The 21,231-nt window shown below is 41.5% G+C and overlaps 4 pseudogenes across 4 annotated transcripts; 3 read left to right on the plus strand and 1 right to left on the minus strand.

Annotated features, from left to right (window-relative positions):
- Positions 1–1,284: 1,284 nt before the first annotated feature.
- Positions 1,285–2,491, plus strand: AT3G33215 (annotated as a pseudogene; the record flags this gene model as incomplete). Its single annotated transcript has 1 exon — positions 1,285–2,491.
- A 5,672-nt stretch (positions 2,492–8,163) lies between these two features.
- Positions 8,164–10,402, plus strand: AT3G33205 (annotated as a pseudogene). The gene has a single exon.
- A 249-nt stretch (positions 10,403–10,651) lies between these two features.
- On the minus strand, positions 10,652–14,790 carry AT3G33201 (annotated as a pseudogene; the record flags this gene model as incomplete). The annotated part of the gene is made up of 1 exon: positions 10,652–14,790.
- A 2,376-nt stretch (positions 14,791–17,166) lies between these two features.
- AT3G33197 lies at positions 17,167–20,286 on the plus strand (annotated as a pseudogene; the record flags this gene model as incomplete). The annotated part of the gene is made up of 1 exon: positions 17,167–20,286.
- Positions 20,287–21,231: the final 945 nt, after the last annotated feature.

A 21,231-nucleotide genomic window follows, 5' to 3' on the forward strand; every position in this document is an offset into this window, starting at 1 on the left:
TTCCTTTAAACCCGAAGTAATCGATCGATAACTGATTACCAAACCGACCCAAACCGACATCTGATTGCCCAAATTAATTTGCCGTTCGGTTTGGTTTAATCTCTTCGGTCTAAGCCGAGAACCGAAAATTTCGGGTTGATCGTGCCGGTTTGATCGGTTTAATCCGAACTCCCAGGCCTAAAAGTTAGGGTGAGTTTGTAGTATAGTACAATTTTTGAAACGTAATTATAAAAAATAGTTTGCATTAGATCTCTCTTATCTCAATTATATTTTCTAGAGAGAATGTGATATCTGGTTAATGAAAACGCAAGTTTTTTTTGTTAAACATATAATTTCTGATTTGAGTTGGATCTTTTTCATCTTTGTTGAATCGGCTTTTCTGGTTCTAATAGTATTCGTTTTAGATTCAACTAGGATTTCAATTCGATTTTCATTTACCATTGATTGATTTCCTATGTCTCATAGTCGATTGGTTCCACTTTTATGTGGGAGTAATATATTTGTCAATTACTATGAAGAGTACTTCATATAGGTCTTAGACAAACGTTTTTGTTAAGAAATCGGGTTAAGATGATAAAGGCTAGAAGATGTCTTCTTATGGCTTTTCTAAGACGAAACTGGTGGATTTCAACCTGATTTGCATATGTGATATTTTGGAGTGTGGTAGTTGATTCTCGAAACCAGTCGGTAGAACGTTGTCAGATCGTGGAATTAAGTAGTTTTATTTTAATGAAAGTAGTAGTTATAAGCATTTGAGATTGGGTTTCTATTTCTCATCACTTTGTATTGCCAAGATCGTGGAACTATTGGACTTTACATATTAGTAGAATTTGGTTATAAAACCGTGGTGGTTACATTCACGAATTGAAGAGGAAAAACGAGGAGGATGATTTAGTTTTTTTTTTTTCAGAGTTAAGGCATATGTGTTTTGTTGATGAGCGTTTGTGCTCTGTTTTTTAAGCTGTCATGTTCTGGTTTGTATAATAGAGCTCATATGAGATAAGAAAAAAGTGGGTTAAGTGTTGGAGTTGAGAAATTACGGAGAAGGGTTTCAGTGTTGGGTTTTGCAAAACCCTCTTATCGAAATAAAGGGTTAGGTGTAAAAAGAATGGAAATTGACTAAGCATAATTGTTAGGGTCAGATTTCACCCACTTAATGAGACCGAGCCAAACGCCAATGGTTATGGATTACCTCGGGATCATACGAATTACAGTAGGGGATGCCGAGCCAAGTTAAGAAACCGCTCGACATCCCCTACTGTAACAATCATGCTGAGCCGTTAGATTTAGACGCATCAAACTAAACGGACGAGCTTGGCAACCATCAAGAACTGCATCCCCAAGCAGAGGCTAATGCAATCAAACAGATTGAAGTCACTAACGATGAAGAAGCTGAGGAAAACATCAAATGGACCGAGGAGTACGAAAGGGAGTATGAGATCGACGTGATAAAAGCCTCGCTAGCCAATGTTGAGGCTGACATGAAGCTCGTGAATTCGCAGATGCATAGCATGGCCTCCTCGGCCTCCATATTGACCGCATCCCGGAAGAATCGTACAATACGCCATTCACACGCATGATCACTTAGGCCACGATCTCTGACCTGTGAAAGCTCAAGATCGAGTATTTGAACGGGTCATACGACCCAAAGGGACATATAAAAGTCTTTCATGATAGCTGTTAGATGAGGCAGATTCAAACTAGGAGAGAGAGACGCCAGCTTGTGTTTGTTGTTCGTGGACACCTCAAAGGAACTGCACAAGATTTGTTCTCTAGTTTGGATCGGAATTTGGTTGAGAGTTTCCAAGAGCCGTTGACGCTCTTTCTCATGCAGTACTCCATGCTAATCGACCCATGGACATCCGACGCATATCTTTGGTCATTATCTCAACAACCTAATGAGCCACTAAGGGACTTTGTCGCAACGTTTAAGTCAACCCTGGCTAAAGTCGAATGAATAAGCGACGTCGCTGCCCTCTCGGCCCTAAGGAAGGCCATTTCGTACAAATCTGAATTCTGAAAAGAGTTAAATTTGTCTAAGCCTTTGACAATCCGAGACGCCCTGCTTCGCGCTTTGTATTACGTCGCCCACAAAAAGGACATGGAGCTGCTAGCAAGGAAGCACGAGCCGAGAAAGTACACACAAACTTCCTGACCCAGAAGAGGGGCATTCAGAGCGGACCATTCGTACATCATGAGAGACGTAACTTCTCTGGAGCACACGATTACCAAGTAGATACAGGCCGAAAAGAGACCAACCGTCAAACAACAAGCAAAGGTATTGGTAACTCCACAAGACCTTTGGGCATTATACTTCTAAGTGTCAAAGCCTTAGAGCAAAATTAGCAGCTAAATTTCTAGCCGCGAAGCTCTAGGAAACATCACCCACAAGGACCTACAAGCAAGACATGTCCGGCCCAAGCAGGCTGACCCTGTGGTAGATCATGAGCCGAGAGACACGGAGACTGATATGTCTATAATTTGCATGATTTAGGCATTCATTCTTCACCAGTTTGTCATTGTTTCATCCACATTTCATCTCATTAGGAGTCGTTTTAGTGTGTTTTGCATACTTAGGATGGTTTCGCATTAGGATTGCATGTGCATTGTATATTTGGTTGTTTTTCAGGTACTTTGGTTTCACAATGACGCCTTCAGCCAAAGTACTCTATTGCAGCCTCGGAGCCCTGCCAAGGCAAACCACTCTATCGCAACCCCGGAGAAGCTAACAATCAGTTTTACTCAATCGCAAAGCCGGAGGAATCACCCATCTTACACCACTCGATCACAAGGAGGCCTATCTGCTCGTTCTGCATTCAACCAGACAAACTGAGAACAAAGAAGAGAAGAGAAGCTAAAGCAACCACTCGATCACAACCTCATGACATCCACTCGATCGCAAGGCGGAGTCCCTGAATCCCAGTTTGATCAATGACATACTCAATCACAGGGAAGCCCATTTCAGCCCATCAGATGCCAATGACATACTTGATCGCATGGTCCTGACGTGAAGATTCGCTATCTATCTAGTTTCCTTATTTGATTCATAGTTTTGCTTATATAAACTTCCTTTAAGGGTTTTCCCCAGGGCATCCGTTATTCATACAACTTTTCTTGCCGCAGTGTTTCTCCTGCGACTTTCTATTCACTTTCAAATATTTGATATTCACTTTCAAGTAGTTATCATGTTTTCAATCGTTGCTTTGCTATTGTCTTTGATTATGTCTCAGTAGTGAACCGTATTTCTGATGATGAGATAGAGTAGTTGTGGTTTACTTGGTCGTTTTAGGTGGTTGAGTTTAGAATACTAGAATCCCTTCTAGATTAGTTGCGCTTATTGCTTGTTTCACTGGCTAATGTGGAATATGAATCCAGACATTCCCGCGCTCAAAAGGTGTTCGATAGAATGTCAGATCTATTAATTCCAGAGATATTCGCCTCTACCCCAAGGGATTGGCTTGTAGAGAAGGTATTGGCTTTAATAAGTTGATTCGATATTGCCTGCTTAGTTAGAGATCGCTAATGGGAATTAGGTCAGTGTCTAGCTTTGCTTGAAGATTTCTATCACGGGAGTGAATTAATCTGTTGTTGAACTTGTTGTCTAGGGATAGCTTCTGTGAAGTTTTGTCAACCGCCTGAATAGATTAAGGAGATCACACTATTCGATTACCCCATCCTTAGGAATCGTTTATCCATTTGACTGCCTGTTATTATTTCTGCTTTGTTATTCACCTGCCTGTTATTGCCATTTCTTCTTTTAGTTTCATTTCATTTATGTTATTGCATACTAGGATAGTTAGAACCAACCAACTCTCTACTTGGCTTGACTTAGAGCTTTCAATCATATCTCATCTGTTTGCATCACACCGGATTGGATTGACAACCTAAAATACTACAACGACACGATAGTGTTTTAGGATTAATTGAGTAAAATCCTACTATCAGAGAATCCGAAGAGAATCCAAAGCGATCGAAGGGCAATCGACGCAGAACCAAGTGGAACCCGATAGAGGATTTTTACCATAATGGGTGGATCAGCGTATTGCCTCCACACCTTAGCTGCAAGCAAAGCTTATCAGAAACGAGTCGACTCAAGTAGCAACTGGTCGAGACCTTTCGACCGACCAAACGATGTTATCATGCTCGAAGAAAGCTAGAAGAACAGTCTTGACAGTTATCATAACGATTCCTTGGTCATCAGACTTGCCATAGGGAAACACCCTCATGAGCTTTGAAAGTACAGCTTTGAATTTTGTGATGAAAGTTTGGAGTGACTAATTTGGCCCTTGCTGTAGATTCCAAAGGTTAGTGTCTGAAGTGCTTTTACCCATAAGGATGGTGTACTGCTTCAGGAACACAACGGATAATTCGTTGAAGTTCATGATAGAGCCTGGTTCGAGCTGGGTGAACCATATCTAGGCTTGTCTAGCCAGGTTCTCGTATTAAAGCTTGCAGTATCCTGCATCCTGTTTAGCTTCGTCCAAATCGACTCGCCCGACGGCTATCAGGAAAGCCACGAGATAGCTTTTAGGATCTTCTAGCCCATTATAGGGCTCGCGGTTGAGCTTCCGGGAATCTTGATTCTTATGCTCGCAATATGAGGGGTGAAATGCGTCCACCTTGTTGCTTCGATGACTCGATCGATGTCTAGTTCCGAACTGGTGGCCTGATGGAACTTTGATTTTATCTCTTTCAGTTTACGGCTAACCTTCTTCATAGGTTCAAACTGCTCATAGTTTTCTTGCTCACGAGACTCCCGAGTTGTTCTTCACCATCAGGTTGTACTTCCACGACATTTGGTTGAGTTCTGGGATCAGTTGCATCCGGAGTCATCTGTCCGCCAGTTTTATTCCCTGTATGGGACTATGGTGAACTGAACATGCTCCTCCGGACTCCTTGAGGGTTTCCTTTCCTCAAAGATCGAACCCGAGATTGCATAATATTGAAATTTTGGCTAAGAGATACTTGAGTTGCTTTCAAAGTGCTCACAACCTTTTCCACGTCTGAAAACTTTTGCGCCATGCCCGAAACGGTTTTCTGGATGCTCTAGAGTGTTTTAGCCATGGACACATTGACAAAGCTTTCTTCGGCCATTGCCGCCTTCCTTGGGTATGTCGTCAAAGATATCTGATGACTCAAGAATCCTCCGTCCCAATAGACATCGCCAAAATGTGGATCTCGGACTTGCACACTCAAATATTTATTTATCTATGAGAAGGAAATCTCTTAAGGACAAAAATCGAATGAAAATATAATAAAATAGAGAACACCTTTTGAATGATAAAACTGAAACTGGTATTGTATTAGCTTAAAGTATGTTTGCAAGAATGTGTGTGTATTACTCCATTTTGGACTCAGTATATATACATCAATACTATAATTATTCACAATTATCTACACTAATTTCCCTTCAATGCATCCGTTTAGATTCTTTGGTTAAATGCCTTAACGTTCGAATTTGAATTCCTTTGACTTCTTCTTGGGCTTCGACATTAGGCCCATAGCAACTATCTGAACTGCCTCCTATCTCGACAAGGTTCTTCACCTTGCACAAAGTCAAACTCCTTGTTCGATTTGGGGTATCCTCTAGGTTGAATCCTTGGCAAACCCCCTTTTGTTGACGTGGCAATCTTTGGTTGGAACCGGACGATCGGTTTGGGATCCGACACCAACACGGATAGTTTTGATCCTGAGGATTCTCAACATTCGGGTTTCTGTAAGAAAGACTAGGACTACCTCTAAAGTTGTTGTTGAAGTTGTTGTTGTAGCCGCGATTCTTAAAGCATCCTTGGGCTCCAACATAGTTAACTTCTTCTTCTTGATCGAATGTGTCATGGTACCCTTGGAAGGCTTATGTGATACCCATTGTGGATGTTGAAATCCGCAATTAAAAATTTATGGATATTAACGAGGTTCTTAAGCCTTGTCAGTCGAGCCAAGATCAAATCGAAAAAGTGTTTAAGTAAATCGGAATTATTTCAGTATAATTTTTTCTGCCCCTCTATAATTACAGGCTAAGTTCTATTTATACAATGAAGACAAATCTACAGAAAGTAAATGAATGCTCGTATCACGCCGCAGATCTCGCCTCATTAAATGGGCTCCTGAAGCCCATCTCATCCTGAATGGGTCGAACTTGTTATTCACCCGATCTAGGACATATCGACGGATTGCGGGTCGGGTCGAATAGACGTGATCCGACATCCACAATTTACCCCCCAAGTCTCAAAAATGAATTCAATTCGGGGACTTAGATCAATTTCAACATACTATCTTGAAGTAATGCCGTAATTTTCAGGATCCTCAACAGGCGCGTATATCCTCCGAAGTAGGGAAAGGAAACAAAATATCGCGATTTTCGAGATTATTCTTGGAAAGAGTGTGACGCTTTGTGATCCTAGGATTTTCCTTTTTCTCGCTCTTCTGACGCTTTATATATCGAGGTTAAACTCTTGGCTTCTGATATATCTCTGTTTTCACTGATTTTATCTATGTTTTAGGTATAGGATTTCGAGTCTTTATATTATTTCCCGAGTCGTTTTAGTGTCTTTTCAGGTATTCTATGCAGTGGGACAACAATGGAGATGAGAAGACATTCTGGAGCAAAAGCTAAGGAAAGGAAGCCAAGGACGATTTTGGATTCAGGAATCAGCGAGGACTGTCGATCGACACACTCTTGGTGTCGATCGACACCAGTTTCGGCCCAGCAAAGTCCAAGACGCTTTCAAGTTTAGAGAAGAGGAATTTGCCCCAGAAGACTTCCGTATTTGCATTATTAGTCCTTGGACGTTTTATAGGGTTTATATACATTGTTTAGACCTATGTTTTCATCATCCAGTTTTCTATCAAGTTCTTATAAAGCTTTTTGCAAACCCTGTTACTGAGAGACATAAGCTATTCATCGATTCTTTTCAGAGATTGATTCAGATCTTAATACAGTGAAGAGATCCCTTCTTTCCCTTAATCTATTTGTTGTGTTTATGTTTTCATACTCAATATGTTGTTTACTTCAATCAATATGTCTGAGTAATCTGCTTGTTAGGAAGAGGGTTTCTCATTAGGGATTCATATGGTTTAGTAGATTGCCCCCTTGCTAGGTTATCTGTAGAATTCTTCATCTTTAATTATGCTTAATGCTAGATCTAGAGTAATTAACTAGATCTTGAATCCAGACAATAGATATGCCCGCCATAGGTATTTGTAGTTGGATCTATTATTTGATGAGCCTGGTTTATAGGTGTGTAATAAGAATCGGCCTATCTACTAAGGTGAACAATCGAACTCGTTAAGAATGTATATTTAGGTTGATAATTTCTCGGCTTCTCCGATTATTCTTAGCTATAGATATAGGGAGTTTTGCGGAACGCCACCGGTTATTCCATAATTAGAGTTTGAGTTCAAGAATGGTTTGATAACAACCTAGCTTTCATTAGATCTACTAACCAATAGTTTCCTGAGAATACCCTGTTCCTAGCTCTTTATTTAATCGTTTACATCACAATCAACTTGCTGTCTTTTTATTTTGTTTTCTTACTATTTTAATCATCACCTGCTAGCTTAATCTCGACATTCAACTCACTGTTTGAACAAAGAACTCCGTGAATTCGATCCTTAAATACTGCAATTGATCTCTTATTTGAGAGAGTAGTTCTAGGTAATTTGAACCTTATCAGCTTCCTAATATCGCTTATAACTTGCTGGAGCTCATTCACCGCTAAAAGTAAAGCCTCGATTCTTCTCTCTTCCTCTTAAACTTGTTTCAGTTAAATCGTTTAGTTCGTTAGAAGATCCAGCATGTTTATTAAGCTTAGAATTGCTTAGGATTTGAACAGGCTGTTTTAGGACATGATTCCTTATCGGTTTCTCAGATTTTCAACTTTGATTTTGAAGAAATTCATCGTTTTAACCACCGGTTTCTCTTTCACCGCCTGTAATCCGTCATCTGTCGTCGAGCCTACCGGCGCTCTGAACTGCTAACCACCGGATTCCGGTGATAATTTATTGAGTGTTCTTCAGATTTTGGGAAGATCTTCAACATGTTCTTGAGCCAAAAACTTCCCAGACCTTCCTCACCATCCGCGACACGATTTCGCAGTGTTAATTATGCCTCCGAGAAAGATTAAACCCGAAAGATTCTCGATTAACGGTCAGTTTGGGAAATATATGACTTCCCTAACGACTCCGGGCAAACTTAACCTTTTAAAGGGGGCCCACTAAACTTCTCCCCAAATCAACCTGTTATCCCCCGAACCAACCGTTTCACCGAATCACTGCCTCCTGGTCATACTTGCGCTTTCGAGATTTTCTTCTTGGAATGCGGACTTTACTTTCTGCTTTCTTATTGATTTTATGCATGATTTCAAAATTGCTCTGCCCCAGTTATGTCTGAATGTCATCTGTACCATTATGTGCTTCCTTACTTTAGCCGAAGAAGACGGCTTCATGCTGTCGCTGCCCGACCTTCTTCAACTATACACAGTGAAGAAGGGTCACACAAATGGAACCTTTCTCCTGTCACCCTGGAAGGGTTTTTGAGTGTTTGATGACTTCCCAGAAAAGGATGAACAATGGAGGAAGTCTTACTTCTTTTTCCCTGTGAATGAACTCACGTACGGCAAGAAGACAGACTTGTTTGGGTCTGAATGGACAGCTCGGGCCGATAGATAATGAACTTAGGATGCCATTTTTCATTTCGTCGTACCCTTTTGCGATTCATCTCGCATTCTACGAGCTAACCACTTCTGTTCTCTTACAGTTAAAGTCGACAAACCCCCAGTCTCACACACATTGTCGTCAAGACTTAGGTTAAGAATCTCTCACGTCGGACATGATCAGAGCATCAGGTAGACGGCTTCAATATCGTACCGATCTTGCTGCCTTAACTTCTCCCTTCCAACCACAAATTCTTTCCAAAGCTGACATGTCTTCCATTTCATAACGCGAAGAGAAGAGATTGGAAAGAGAGAGGGCTAATCAGGTGAAAGCTCAAATTAAATCCGACAAAGTCGTGATGTCGGGAATCCTCAAAGAGAGTAAGCTCCGAGATGCCGAAAAGTCAAAGAAGCCAATCGTCGATGATGGGGTCGAACCTTGTCAAATTGTAGGAAGGGCTTCTTCTTCAACTGGGAAAAAATCTGCGACTCCCACCTCGGAGGCAAGGACTTGTGTCAAGAATTCTTCCAGCAAAGAATCCGCAAAACGGGATACTGAGAAGAAGATGAAGCAACTACAGGATGATGTTCGTCCCTCTCCTCGCACATCTCGTCATCGCATTGAGGAAAAACTACAAGTGCGAGCATACAGAAAGGAGAGAACAAGAAGGGGGACCCTCAAGATCTGTGATCCTCTCCTATCGGGAGTCTTGTCCTCGTAGCTTGGAGCACCATGACACATCACCTCCTCTAGATAACAAATTTCATTTTTTAATGTAAAACAAGAATTGGCGACTCATACCGCTTTGACTTGTTTTCATCTCCTCCAGCATCTTTCGCGGACACAATCAGGACTTTCGTCCCTCCCGGAATTGCCATTGCTCCCTTTGACAAAATGAAGGCTGTTAACCGGAAGAACTATCTTCGTTTTGCCAAAAAGCTAGCAGTTGATCTTCGGAAATATTCAGTTTAACACGCAAGTCGGTGTTTTAACCAAACCTTATGACTTTTAAAGTTAATCTTGGAGTTCAACTCCACCTTTTGTAGCCACGAAGACTAGCTCTCCAACAAAGAGAGTGAAATTGACGTTTTCAAAAGGATAGAAGAGGAAAATGCCGGTTTCTTGGATAAGGCCAAAAAAGTTCTGAGCCGGATGAAAGCTGCCGAAGCGAGGGTTCATAGCCTCGAGGTGACCAATATCGACCTATCCGCAAAACTCGAGTTAGGCAAAAATGCCTACTTTGCTGCTATCGAGAATGAGAAGCGAGCTAGAGCTAATCTCAAAGTCTGCGAGGAGAAGCTGAAGAAACTCGAGGAAGAGCAGTCCGCGATGTTGAACGCTGCGAGGAAGGAGGAAAGGAGAAAAGTTCGGGCTCAGTTCCATGACTTTTCTTCGAAATACGGGAGCTTCTTCAAGGAGTCAGAAGAGGTTGAAGCACTGAAGGTATCAGTTGCGGAGACCAGAGTGAATCAGGAACTACTTTAAGAGATAAAAAGGGGGAGTTGGAATCAGTTCGAGCCGATGAAGTTAAGTACCCAGAGAAGGCTGCTGAACCGAAGACCCCCCAACCTGACCTGGTTGAACTCACTTCTCTCCTGGACGACACCCCTCCCTAGACAGTCGCGGAGACAACCACTCCTGACGAGGTTTTGGTCAACAATGAACAGGTTCTAACAAGAATTCTGCTTTGCAACCCGGGATAGCGGTAATGTTCCCAATAGATGTTCAGAAAGACTCCCAAACAGCGGAGTAAGAATTACCTCGGGGTTGTTCTGGTCCTTTGGAACCCCCGCTTTGTTTTATGAAAAGTTTATTTTGTTTTTGCTTTTGTTGGCCACAGAGGCTTTTTAATTACTTAAACTTATTTAAATTCACTGAGACAGTCTTATTTTAGTTTTGATTGCTAGTCTATTTTCCGAATTACGAGATGGACTTGGTTTTAACTTTTGAGTTGGAAAAAATGACCAAAGAATGCTTTTCCTTTACGAGTTAGACTCGGTTTATAAATTTTGGGAAAACAGTAAGGATCGCGACGACTAAGTATTAGCTTAGTTTGTGTATTTCCGAGGCGGAGGTGAGATTCTAATGGAATCTACCTGAAACTGTACAGAGTAAGAAATGAAAGACTTAGTATACGACAAAACTCGGTTTTATTGATTTTAAGAATTTAGAGACTGGACCCAATGTACGGGCTGCCTACGTACTCAAAGGTGGGGATCAAGTCTAACGTAGTTCAATGACAAAGATGAATTTAAATGTAAAAACATTTCACGAGGCGGTAGACTCCATTCCAAACTACGTGTGTGATTCTGTAAGGACTTTCCCAGCTGATCCCTAACTTGCCTGCTCCTTTCTCTGTCGTTTTCTGTTGAAACCGACGTAGAACTAGAGTTCCCACCTCGAATGATCTGTTTTAGACGTTCAATTGTAATAGCGGGCTGCAACGTTGTGGTAGTTTTGCATGCGGACTAAGGCTTGATCGCGACACTCATCAATAGTATCAATGACATCAACCATCATTTTGCGGTTCGCAGCTTCACTCTGTGGATTTCTGATTCCTCTCGCACTTGGGACTTTGATTTCGGTCGGGATGACTACCTCCATTCCGTAAACTAAGGAAAGGTGTTTCACCGGTAGCTCTTCTCAGAATCGTACGGATTGCCCATAGAACGTTTTGTAATTCTCCTAACTAAGCGCCCTTGTACTCGTTCAACTTCTTTTTGAGATTAGAAATGATTATTTTGTTCATCGCTTTAGCCTGACCTTTTCTCTGCGGATAGCGAGGTGTAATCCGATGATGTCCATGGACCACTTCATAAACGGATAAGGTGCGGACACCAAACTAAGAAGTTCAGCGGGCTGCAAGATGAATGGTGCATGCCTCAGGGATTGCTCACATTTAAGTGCGTATGCTTCCTAGTCTGCAATCATTGTTTACCAAAAATAACCATATTTTTTTTACTTTGAGTGATTTCCGCACGTACCGTCGTGGATTTCTTTCATCATAGTACGGGTATGCTCCACAAAGATGCAAACAACATCCGGAGCCGAAATTAATCGTTTGTAAAAAACGTCGTTTGCTACACATAAACGCGCACTAGTGGCTTTTAACTTTTCAGCTTCCCATTTATCGGCGGGAATTACTCCAGAGAGAATGTAATTCCGAATAGGCTCTCTCTAGTCTGCCCCCCCCCCCCAGTCATGAGGTGGTTGACCAGCATCAGGGACTTCGTGGCTATTTGGAATTAGACAATTTGGACTCTCTTGGTTCGCCTCAAGCTACGTTATGTCGGGAATCGCCCCATTTTTGTCAAACTGCTAAGGTCCAGAATCATCCATTTGAGCTTCGAGCCGTCTGCGCATGGCCTGAGTGGTGACGAAACTCACCGTTTTCAGACGTACGCTCGGTTGGCTAATTGTTTCAACAAGAATCATCCTGGTCATTTTTACGTCGGAAGTTGAAGCTAAGGCAGCTAGTGCATTGACAGCAGAATTCTCTACACGAGGAACTCTAGATAGCTCGAACTTTTCAAATTTCTTTGTCAGTTCCAGGGCTCAATCCGGGTATGCTTCCATGCGAATATCCTTCGCTTTGTAGTCCCCGAAATACTGATTGGCAACAAGCAGTGAATCACAATGAGCTTGCAGATTACGAACTCCTACCGTGATGGCGAGGCAAAGTCCGACCAAAAGTGACTCGTATTTAGCTTCGTTGTTTTAGCCTTTGAAAGCGAGCCAAAATGATTGTTCAAGAATTTCTCTAGTATAAGACTTCAAGCAAACTATGACATTGGACCCTTGTTTAGAAGAAGCTCCATCCAAATGAAGAATCCTAGGTTGGTCCGGAATGTCAGGTTCGGGAGTAGCCAAGGGCAGCTCGATCAGGAAATCTACGAGAAGTTGAGATTTTAAGCTTGTTCGCGCGTGAAACTCTAGGTCAAATTCACTTAACTTGATTGCCCAGTTTGCTGATCTTCCGGACTGAGTTGGACTGTGGAGGATGGTCCGAAGTGGCAACGATGTCAAGACGATGATCGGGTGCGACTGAAAATATGGCCTCAGCTTCAGAGCTGACGTTACAACAACTAGAGCTAGCTTTTCCATCATTGGATATCTGGTTTCTGCGTCGGAGAATGACTTGCTAACGTAAAAGATTGGACGCTTGTCACTCCGTTCAACTCGCACTAGAACGCCAGTCACTACGCTTTCCAAGACAGAAATATATAGAAAGAGCTGTTCACCAAACTCGGGCTTGGCAAGAATTGGTGGTTTGGACAGATAGCTTTTCAGCTGCTTAATGCCTCCTCACAGTGTTCAACCCAAACAAACCCCGCTTTCGATTTCCGCAGTAATGTGTAGAAAGGTAGGCACTTGTCAATAGATAGGGATATGAACTTGTTCAGTGCGGAAACTCGACCTGTTAGACGCTGAACTTCTCTTATACTGCGAGGCAAAGTCATCGACATGAACACATTTATCTGCATTGGGTTTGCTTCGATTCCATGCTCGGTGATAATGTACCTGAGAAACTCTCCCGAAGGGACAGCGAAGGTGCACTTCAAAGTGTTTAGCTTCATTCCGAACTCATTCAAAAAAGTTAAACATTCCTGAAGATGCTCGAGATGCGAAGTAGAGACGGCTGACTTCACAAACATGTCCATGATGTAAACCTCCATTGTTTTACCGAGGAGATCCTTGAACATTGTGTTCACTAGACGATGATATGTGGCATCAACATTTTTCAGCCCGAATGGCATCACCTTATAACAGTAGGTTCCGCGCTCCGTGATGAAAGACGTTTTTTCTTGATCTTCCGATTTCATCAAGATTTGATTATTACATGAAAAAGCATCCATAAAGGATAACATTTCATGTCCCGTAGTGGACTCTACAAGACGGTCGATGTGGGGAAGTGGAAAACAATCTTTTGGACAAGCTTTGTTGAGGTCGGTAAAATCCACACATACACGCCACTTGCCATTTTTCTTCTTAACCACTACGGGGTTAGCAAGCCATTTTGGATACTTGACTTCACGGATCGAGCCTGCTTTGAGAAGTCAGACGACTTCGGTGTTCACCGGTTTTACGCTATCCAAACCAAGCTTTCGACGCTTTTGCTTGACCAGTTTGAATGTTGGGTCTACGTTCAGCTCGTGTGAAATGACCTTCGTACTAATTCCAGTCATCTCTTCGATAGTCCATGCAAAGGTGCCCTTATTATTTTTGAGAAATTGAATCACTTCGCTTCGGAAGCTCTCACTTAGACTAGCCCCAATGCTGACAAGTTGATCCAGGTGCTCCACGTTTATGACCACCTTTTCTACGTGGTTATCCCCTACTTTTTTGATCACATTCAAAGATACCTTGAGTTGTGGTTGCTATTGGATTTTGAGCTTGTGCCCAGTCAAATAGCACATTCTCGAGGTGCACTGATTTCCCATGATTTGCCTGACTCCAGTAGGGGTTGGGAACTTAACGCACTGATGGTAAGTTTATGGGACTGCCTTCATCTTGTACAACCAAGTGTTCCGAGAATTACATTGTAAGCCGCCGGTCGGTCAAAGACAGAGAACTCGATCATCTTAACGACCTCTTGTGCGGTAACATGAAGCGTTATTGTGAAAACTGACATCAAGGTTTTGCTGGTAAAAGATACAAGTGGGCTTGGAGCTCCCTTAATATCCTTCTTGGAAATTCCCATTCTCACGAGTGTTTCGAGAAAAATCAGATCAACCGAACTCCTGGTGTCAATGAGTATCCTTTAGACTTCACAGTTCGCAATGTCAAGAGTAACTACGAGGGCATCATCATGAGGCTTATCAAGGTTGCTGGTTTCTTCCTCGGGCCAGTTAGCACGGCTCGTTTTAGGCTTTTTTCCATCGGAGTAACGACTTTTCTCTTGTGTTGCTTGATTGCATTGATAGAATCATCCCATAATTACCTTGACCATTTTCTTTAGCCCTTTAGTAGTCACGGGAGTTGAGTCGCTCTTTTATTTCTTGTTCGGGGGTAACGTCTCTTTGGACTCTACTGCCTCAGATTGAGGCTGAGCTAGCTCGATCTTTGAGACGTCCACTTTAGGAATTTCTCTTGAAGCATACTTTGCAGCTAGTAACTGTAACACTCCTACCCCGTCCTAGGCCTAGGATAGAATGAGAGCGTCACGTGCACGCCCGTAGTCAGCCAACCCATATTCCCAGAACAAATCCGTTCGCCCGAGCCGTCCGACCGCGAGTCCCGTTTCTCACGAACATGGCCTAAGGCTTTGCAACCCGTACCGCGGACGCGAGTTGTGATAGTCTAGACAAGACTAAATATATCATTGGGAGATATGGGGTTTTAATAAAATCAGAGCTTTATAAAAATATCGAGTCTTACATACTATACGCAAAACTATATATTACAAAGGCAAAGCAAATCTACACCGGTTAGTCTAACATCCTTCGCCCCCTAAGGTCTTCCTACTAAAGGTTGCCTGTAAAAAAAAAGTAGTGTCTGAGTAATCTAGTATTACTCAATAAATCTGGGATCTCTAAAAATAAAACCCAACCCAACCCCCAAACAAAAAGCAAACAGGCAATCAAATGCAATGCAACTAGCAACTATATGCAGCGAAACTACTATGCCTAAACATGCTCCTAACTACTTAAGTAAGGCCTTTTACGAACACATGATAACCCGAGGCAATGGCCTGCACACTCCTAGACACAAAGTCTAAAGAAGATTGCCATTCCTTATACTACATCGTCATGAAGCATCCGGTCGGTATTGAACCAGCCCCTGCCTTCGTATGCCATAATGGAACGGAGTTACACGCGATGCACAACATACGGATGGGATCCTCATGATTTGGCTAATCCTAGTTATCTAACAATCAAAGTATAATAGTCGGGCAGCATAACGTCAATACCAACATCCTGCCGGCATAAAAGTTATACGACCACGACTTTATACTATTAAGCAAATATAAACCAAGGGGTTTGAACCTCACATGGTTTATAAATCATATATATGAAAGTTGGCCAACTCTCTCCATATGATTGACACATCATCACTTTACCATTTGCCATGTGTCTATTAAATAATTAATGTAAGCTCTTCAACTTCTAATTTATAGGTTAATGATATATTTATTATTTTATTTTACATATTTAATTGTATTATTACTAAATTTATTTTAATATTACATGATTTTTCAATAAAACCATTTTAATAGTTTTCTTATACCCGAAGTTTGTTTTTTTCTTGTAATCCAAACTCAAAGTATGAGTGTATAATAGTTGTGGATTACTTAATGATTTGAGTAAGTTATTCTCTTAAATTGATATTTATATTCTCTTAAATTGATATTTATATAATAAACCACTGAGTGTGAAGAATACGTAAAGAGCTCCATCATCAAATTCTTAGGTTTTTAGAATCCAACACTACCCTCTGTTAAATTGGTTTAAGATCAATGTTGTTTCTGAATTATGTGTATGATGCATTGTTGAGAATGTTGTTAGAATTTTTTTTAATTAAAATTGAATCATCGAATACGTTGTTATATTGCATAAACGAATGCTTTTTTCAGTTGATACTTTTTATTTATTCTTATTTTTTTGTCAAACAAGCCTTGTATTTCATTCAATGCATCTCCTAAAGGTAAAGTTTACAAGATCTTCAAGCATACAAAGGGTTACAAAAAACTCCGAATAACGAAAGCTAACAATAAGGAAAAAAAGATAGGTTTGATAAGCCAATGAGGAACGGAGATGATAATAGGTTTTTTAAGATCAATTAAACCTAAAGCACTAATTCATATCCAAGGAGACGGGATCATAATGCCATTATTCATCAAACTTTTACTTTCAAGAATAGTACCCATGATGTAGCTAAATATATCAAGTATGAAATCAATAATAAAATGAATCGGAGATGAAAACTTGAAGAAACTACGGTAATCACTGCTCCTTGGAGACGGGATCATCATGCCGATCTTCTTCAAGGAATTAGCAACATGAATAGTACACCTATAGATTCTAATGGCAAGGTTCTCAAAGGATTTTTGTACCAACATAGCAGCAATGTTCGATTATGATTCAATTGATGTCCATTAGCAATTGGTATCATGAATCGACGCAAATAAAAGCTAAGAGAAGACAAAAAGGAGTTTGGGTCAAACCTATGATTTTGCGGAGACCGTTTGGAGGGGCTGGGCCAATCCATTAGTGGAGATGGGCAATTGTTTTGGGGGATGGGCCTAAATTTGGTTAATGGGCTCGAAGAACAGTGGCCCATTAAGAGGAACCCTAACAAGGCAACAGTGTGGCAGAGGATGGTGATGGTGCGGCGGATCTGAGGCGGCAGATAAGAACTCCGATAAACGCTAAATGATGCTGGTGGGAATAAGGTCAACGTAGATGAGATACTGATAAGTGTGTATTTTGCATGTTTTGAGCATCCATTTGTCATCATTTTAGCATCATATCATCACTGTTTTATATCATTTCTCATCATTTATCATCACTTTACATGTTTAGGATAGGTTTGCATGCATGTTGCATATTTGTGTTGATTTCAGGTGATTTGGAGCTGTTGACGAGCTAACTGGAAGAAGCGGACCTGATCATGACAAACCACTCGACCCAGAGGTCGAGTAGGAGCTTCAAGATCTCAACAGACCACTCGACCCCCAGGTCGAGTAGAAGACATCACCACTTCACCTCACCACTCGGCCACAAGGTCGAGTGTCCTCATCTCCATCACCTGACCATCACTCGACCACATCACTCGACCCTGAGGTCGAGTGTCTTTACCACCATTACCTAATCATCACTCGACCCCATCACTCTACCTGGAAGTCGAGTATCACCATCACCACCACTCGACTACACACTCGATGGCAAGCTTCAGAGTCTTCTTCATTCCGCACTCAACCAGACACTCGAGCACAAGGAAGAAAAGAAGACTCCAGCTATTCACTCGATCCCCACTCGACCACATGAGTCGAGTACAATTCTTAATCCGTCCCAATACTGCATCGTTTTAAGTATTAGGGTTTCGGAATATTTGGCTATAAGTAGCATGTACTTCACATTTTCGCAAACAAGTTTTTTATTTAGTTTTATTCCGCAGACCTTGTGTTCTAGACCTTTTGTAATCCGGATTTCTCTTTATCTATTCAATATTCAGTATTCAGTATTCAGTATTCAGCTTTTGGTCTTGCTTTCGTTTACTGTTGTTCATTCTGTTATCACCCTTCTATTACACTGTTGTTATCATGTTTTTAGCTTGTTCAACGTTTATGCTTTCTGTTCTGATGTCTGAGTAGTGAATAGGTTTCTGAGGATGGGTTAGAATAGTGTAGAATTCTCAGTATGCTAGGTGATTGAGTATTGATTGATAGATCCCTTATGGATTAGTTGTTCTTAATGCCTATTGCTTTCTGATCAACTGGAATTTGAGCCCAGACATTTCCGCGCCCAAAAGGTGTTCGATGAAATGTCTGAACCACTAATTCTAGAGACTTGTGGCCCTGTACCAAGGTATTGGTTGCAGGGAGCGTTTTGGCTTTAACTTGTTGATTCGTAATGCCTGTTAGGTTAGCTCTCGTCAATGGTGATTGAGTCTGGGACTAGGTTAACTTGAGAGTCTCTATTGCGGTGGCACTTAGATTTGGTTAATGAACTTGTTGTCTAGGGTTAATTTATTGAGCATGTCAATCACCTGTAAACTGAGGAAACGAAACTACTCAATTACCCCATCCTCGGGAATTCTTTATCTGATTGAATTTTTTGTTTACTCTACTGTTGTTTACTGCATCTTGTTATCTGTCGCTTAATTTCTGCGGTTCTTTCTTGTTACTCAACCTCATACTCGACCACCAAGTTGTCTGGCAACAGACTGTGCAGTCAAGTATCTGTGTTTTATTTTCTGTGTGTTACTCCTCACCTAGTGCTCTGCAAAGAGCTGTGTTGGTCGAGTGTTTTACTGTTTCTGCTTGAATTTCTATTTTCTGCATGTTCACTTAGAATTGCTAGAACACACCACAACCTGTTATTGCTTGGCTTGACTTAGGGACTTTTGATCACATCTTAATTGTTAGCATCACACCCATTTGGATTGACAACCTTCAGTACTACAACGACATGATAGTGCTTTAGGTTTAATTGACTGAAAAATCTATTATCAATTTGGCGCCGTTGCCAATTGGGTGTCTGTTTTTTACATTTGACATTTCAGACTTGCTTAGATCAAGTTCTTTTTCAAATTTTCTTTTCGGTTACTAACTTTGTGTCTTTCTTGTTGTCTTCTTGATCCAGGTACACCTCTACTGTATGCGAACTCGATCAACAGGCAATCAGAACCTCCTTTTCAACGACAACATTGACCGCATAGCTCGCGAGCTTAGAGAAAGGTGAAACACAGTCAACCCTGTACCTCAGCAACCACTCGAAATGGCTGACGAACAGAATCAACAAAATGGCCCTGCCAACATTGGTGCTGGAGATGCACCACGTGATCATCGTCAGAGGAAAGGAATTGCACCTCCTGCTATCCAGAACAACAACTTCGAGATTAAGAGTGGTCTCATCTCCATGATTCAGGGGAACAAATTCCATGGTCTGCCAATGGAGGATCCACTCGACCACCTTGATGAATTCGATTGGCTCTACAACCTGACAAAGATCAATGGTGTCAGTGAAGACGGATTCAAGCTCCGTCTGTTCCCATTCTCCTTGGGCGACAAAGCACACATCTGGGAGAAGAATCTGCCCCATGATTCAATCACCACCTGGGATGATTGCAAGAAGGCTTTTCTATCAAAGTTCTTCTCCAATGCCAGAACTGCAAGACTCAGAAATGAGATCTCTGGTTTCTCACAGAAGACTGCTGAAAGCTTCTGTGAAGCATGGGAGCGTTTCAAGGATTACACCAACCAATGCCCTCATCATGGCTTTACTAAAGCCTCTCTGCTCAGCACTCTTTATAGAGGAGTCCTACCACGCATCAGAATGCTTCTGGATACCGCCAGCAATGAAAATTTCCAGAACAAGGATGTTGAAGAAGGCTAGGATTTGGTAGAGAACCTTGCTCAATCAGATGGCAATTACAACGAGGACTGTGATAGGACCGTCAGAGGCACAGCTGACTCTGATGACAAACACAGGAAGGAGATCAAAGCGCGGATCACTCGACCAGTCACTCGAGCAACCACTCAACCAGTCACTCGAGCAACCACTCGACCAGTCACTCGACCAGTCACTCGAGCAACCACTCGATCTGCCACTTGACAACGTTACTCGACCAACAACTCGACCTATCTTCCCAGCAGCATCACCAACTGCTCCAAAACCAGTTGCTGTTAAAAACAAAGAAAAGGTCTTTGTCCCTCCTCCCTACAAACCACAGCTTCCATTTCCTGGCCGTCACAAGAAAGCGTTGGCAGATAAATATAGAGCTATGTTTGCCAAGAATATTAAGGAGGTTGAGTTGCGGATACCTCTTGTTGACGCTCTAGCGCTAATCCCAGACTCTCACAAGTTTCTGAAAGACTTGATCGTGGAGAGAATTCAAGAAGTGCAAGGTATGGTGGTATTGAGTCATGAATGCAGTGCTATCATACAAAAGAAGATCATTCCTAAGAAGCTTTTTGGGCAATGACCAAGCATCCAGTTATGGTGAGTGAGCTCAAACCCCAAAATATTTACTTTTTCTACTTAAGTTAGTCTCAGTGAGTGGATGACAATAACTTTTTCTCTCTTATGTTTGCAAGCTTAGAATTTGCAATTTTACATTCTGACTTTTTTCTTTAGATGTCCCATTCTATATATCTTACTCTCTCATTCCTGTAATACTTTCTTCGTATGGCCATTTACTTTCACGTAATAATGCCTTGCCCACCTTACACTTTTTGCATGTGAAATTGAGTAATTGGCACCAAATAATCACTGGCTCATGTTAGGTCTTGAACATCATAATGCCTAATAAGAACGATTATGCATAAAATTGATAAAGCTTGTCCCTTTAAATTTTTTGAGGAGATTTACTTATAACAACATTCTCTATGTGGCTTCTTTTCTTGGCTCCCCCCTTTTGCAAGTGCTAACAAGCCTTTCTTGCCATGCCAATATCTATTCTTGTGAACTTTTAAGAAGAAAGTAATGATGGTATGGAGAATGGGTCAAATGAGAACTAAAAGCGTTCTTTATATAAATATACTCTTGCATCTTGTTTAAATATGTCGTATCTAACTTGTGGAGTGTTTAGTATCTTTTTGAGGTTATGTATTCTAATCAATTATATTATGTTTCTTATTTCTCTTAATCGTGTAGCTTAGATCATTAGCTCTTCCTTTCACGGTAGTGGAATGGACGCTTCCAGCTGTTCCGCGCCCAGGTCAAGGCGGTCCGTCCAAACAATCGCTCTCAGCATCCGAAGGAGTAACTGCTTCAGGAGACTCTTGTGAGATGTTTATGACAATTCAAACTGTGTTATCCTGAATATACCCAAGTCTTTGATTCATTTTTTTCTAAAGGGCGGTAATTGACATATTTTCAGCATCAGTGGGCTTAGATGGATCGCAAGAAGAAACTG

This window comes from Arabidopsis thaliana, chromosome 3 (assembly GCF_000001735.4).
Source record: "Arabidopsis thaliana chromosome 3, partial sequence".
Classification (NCBI taxonomy): Eukaryota; Viridiplantae; Streptophyta; class Magnoliopsida; order Brassicales; family Brassicaceae; genus Arabidopsis; species Arabidopsis thaliana.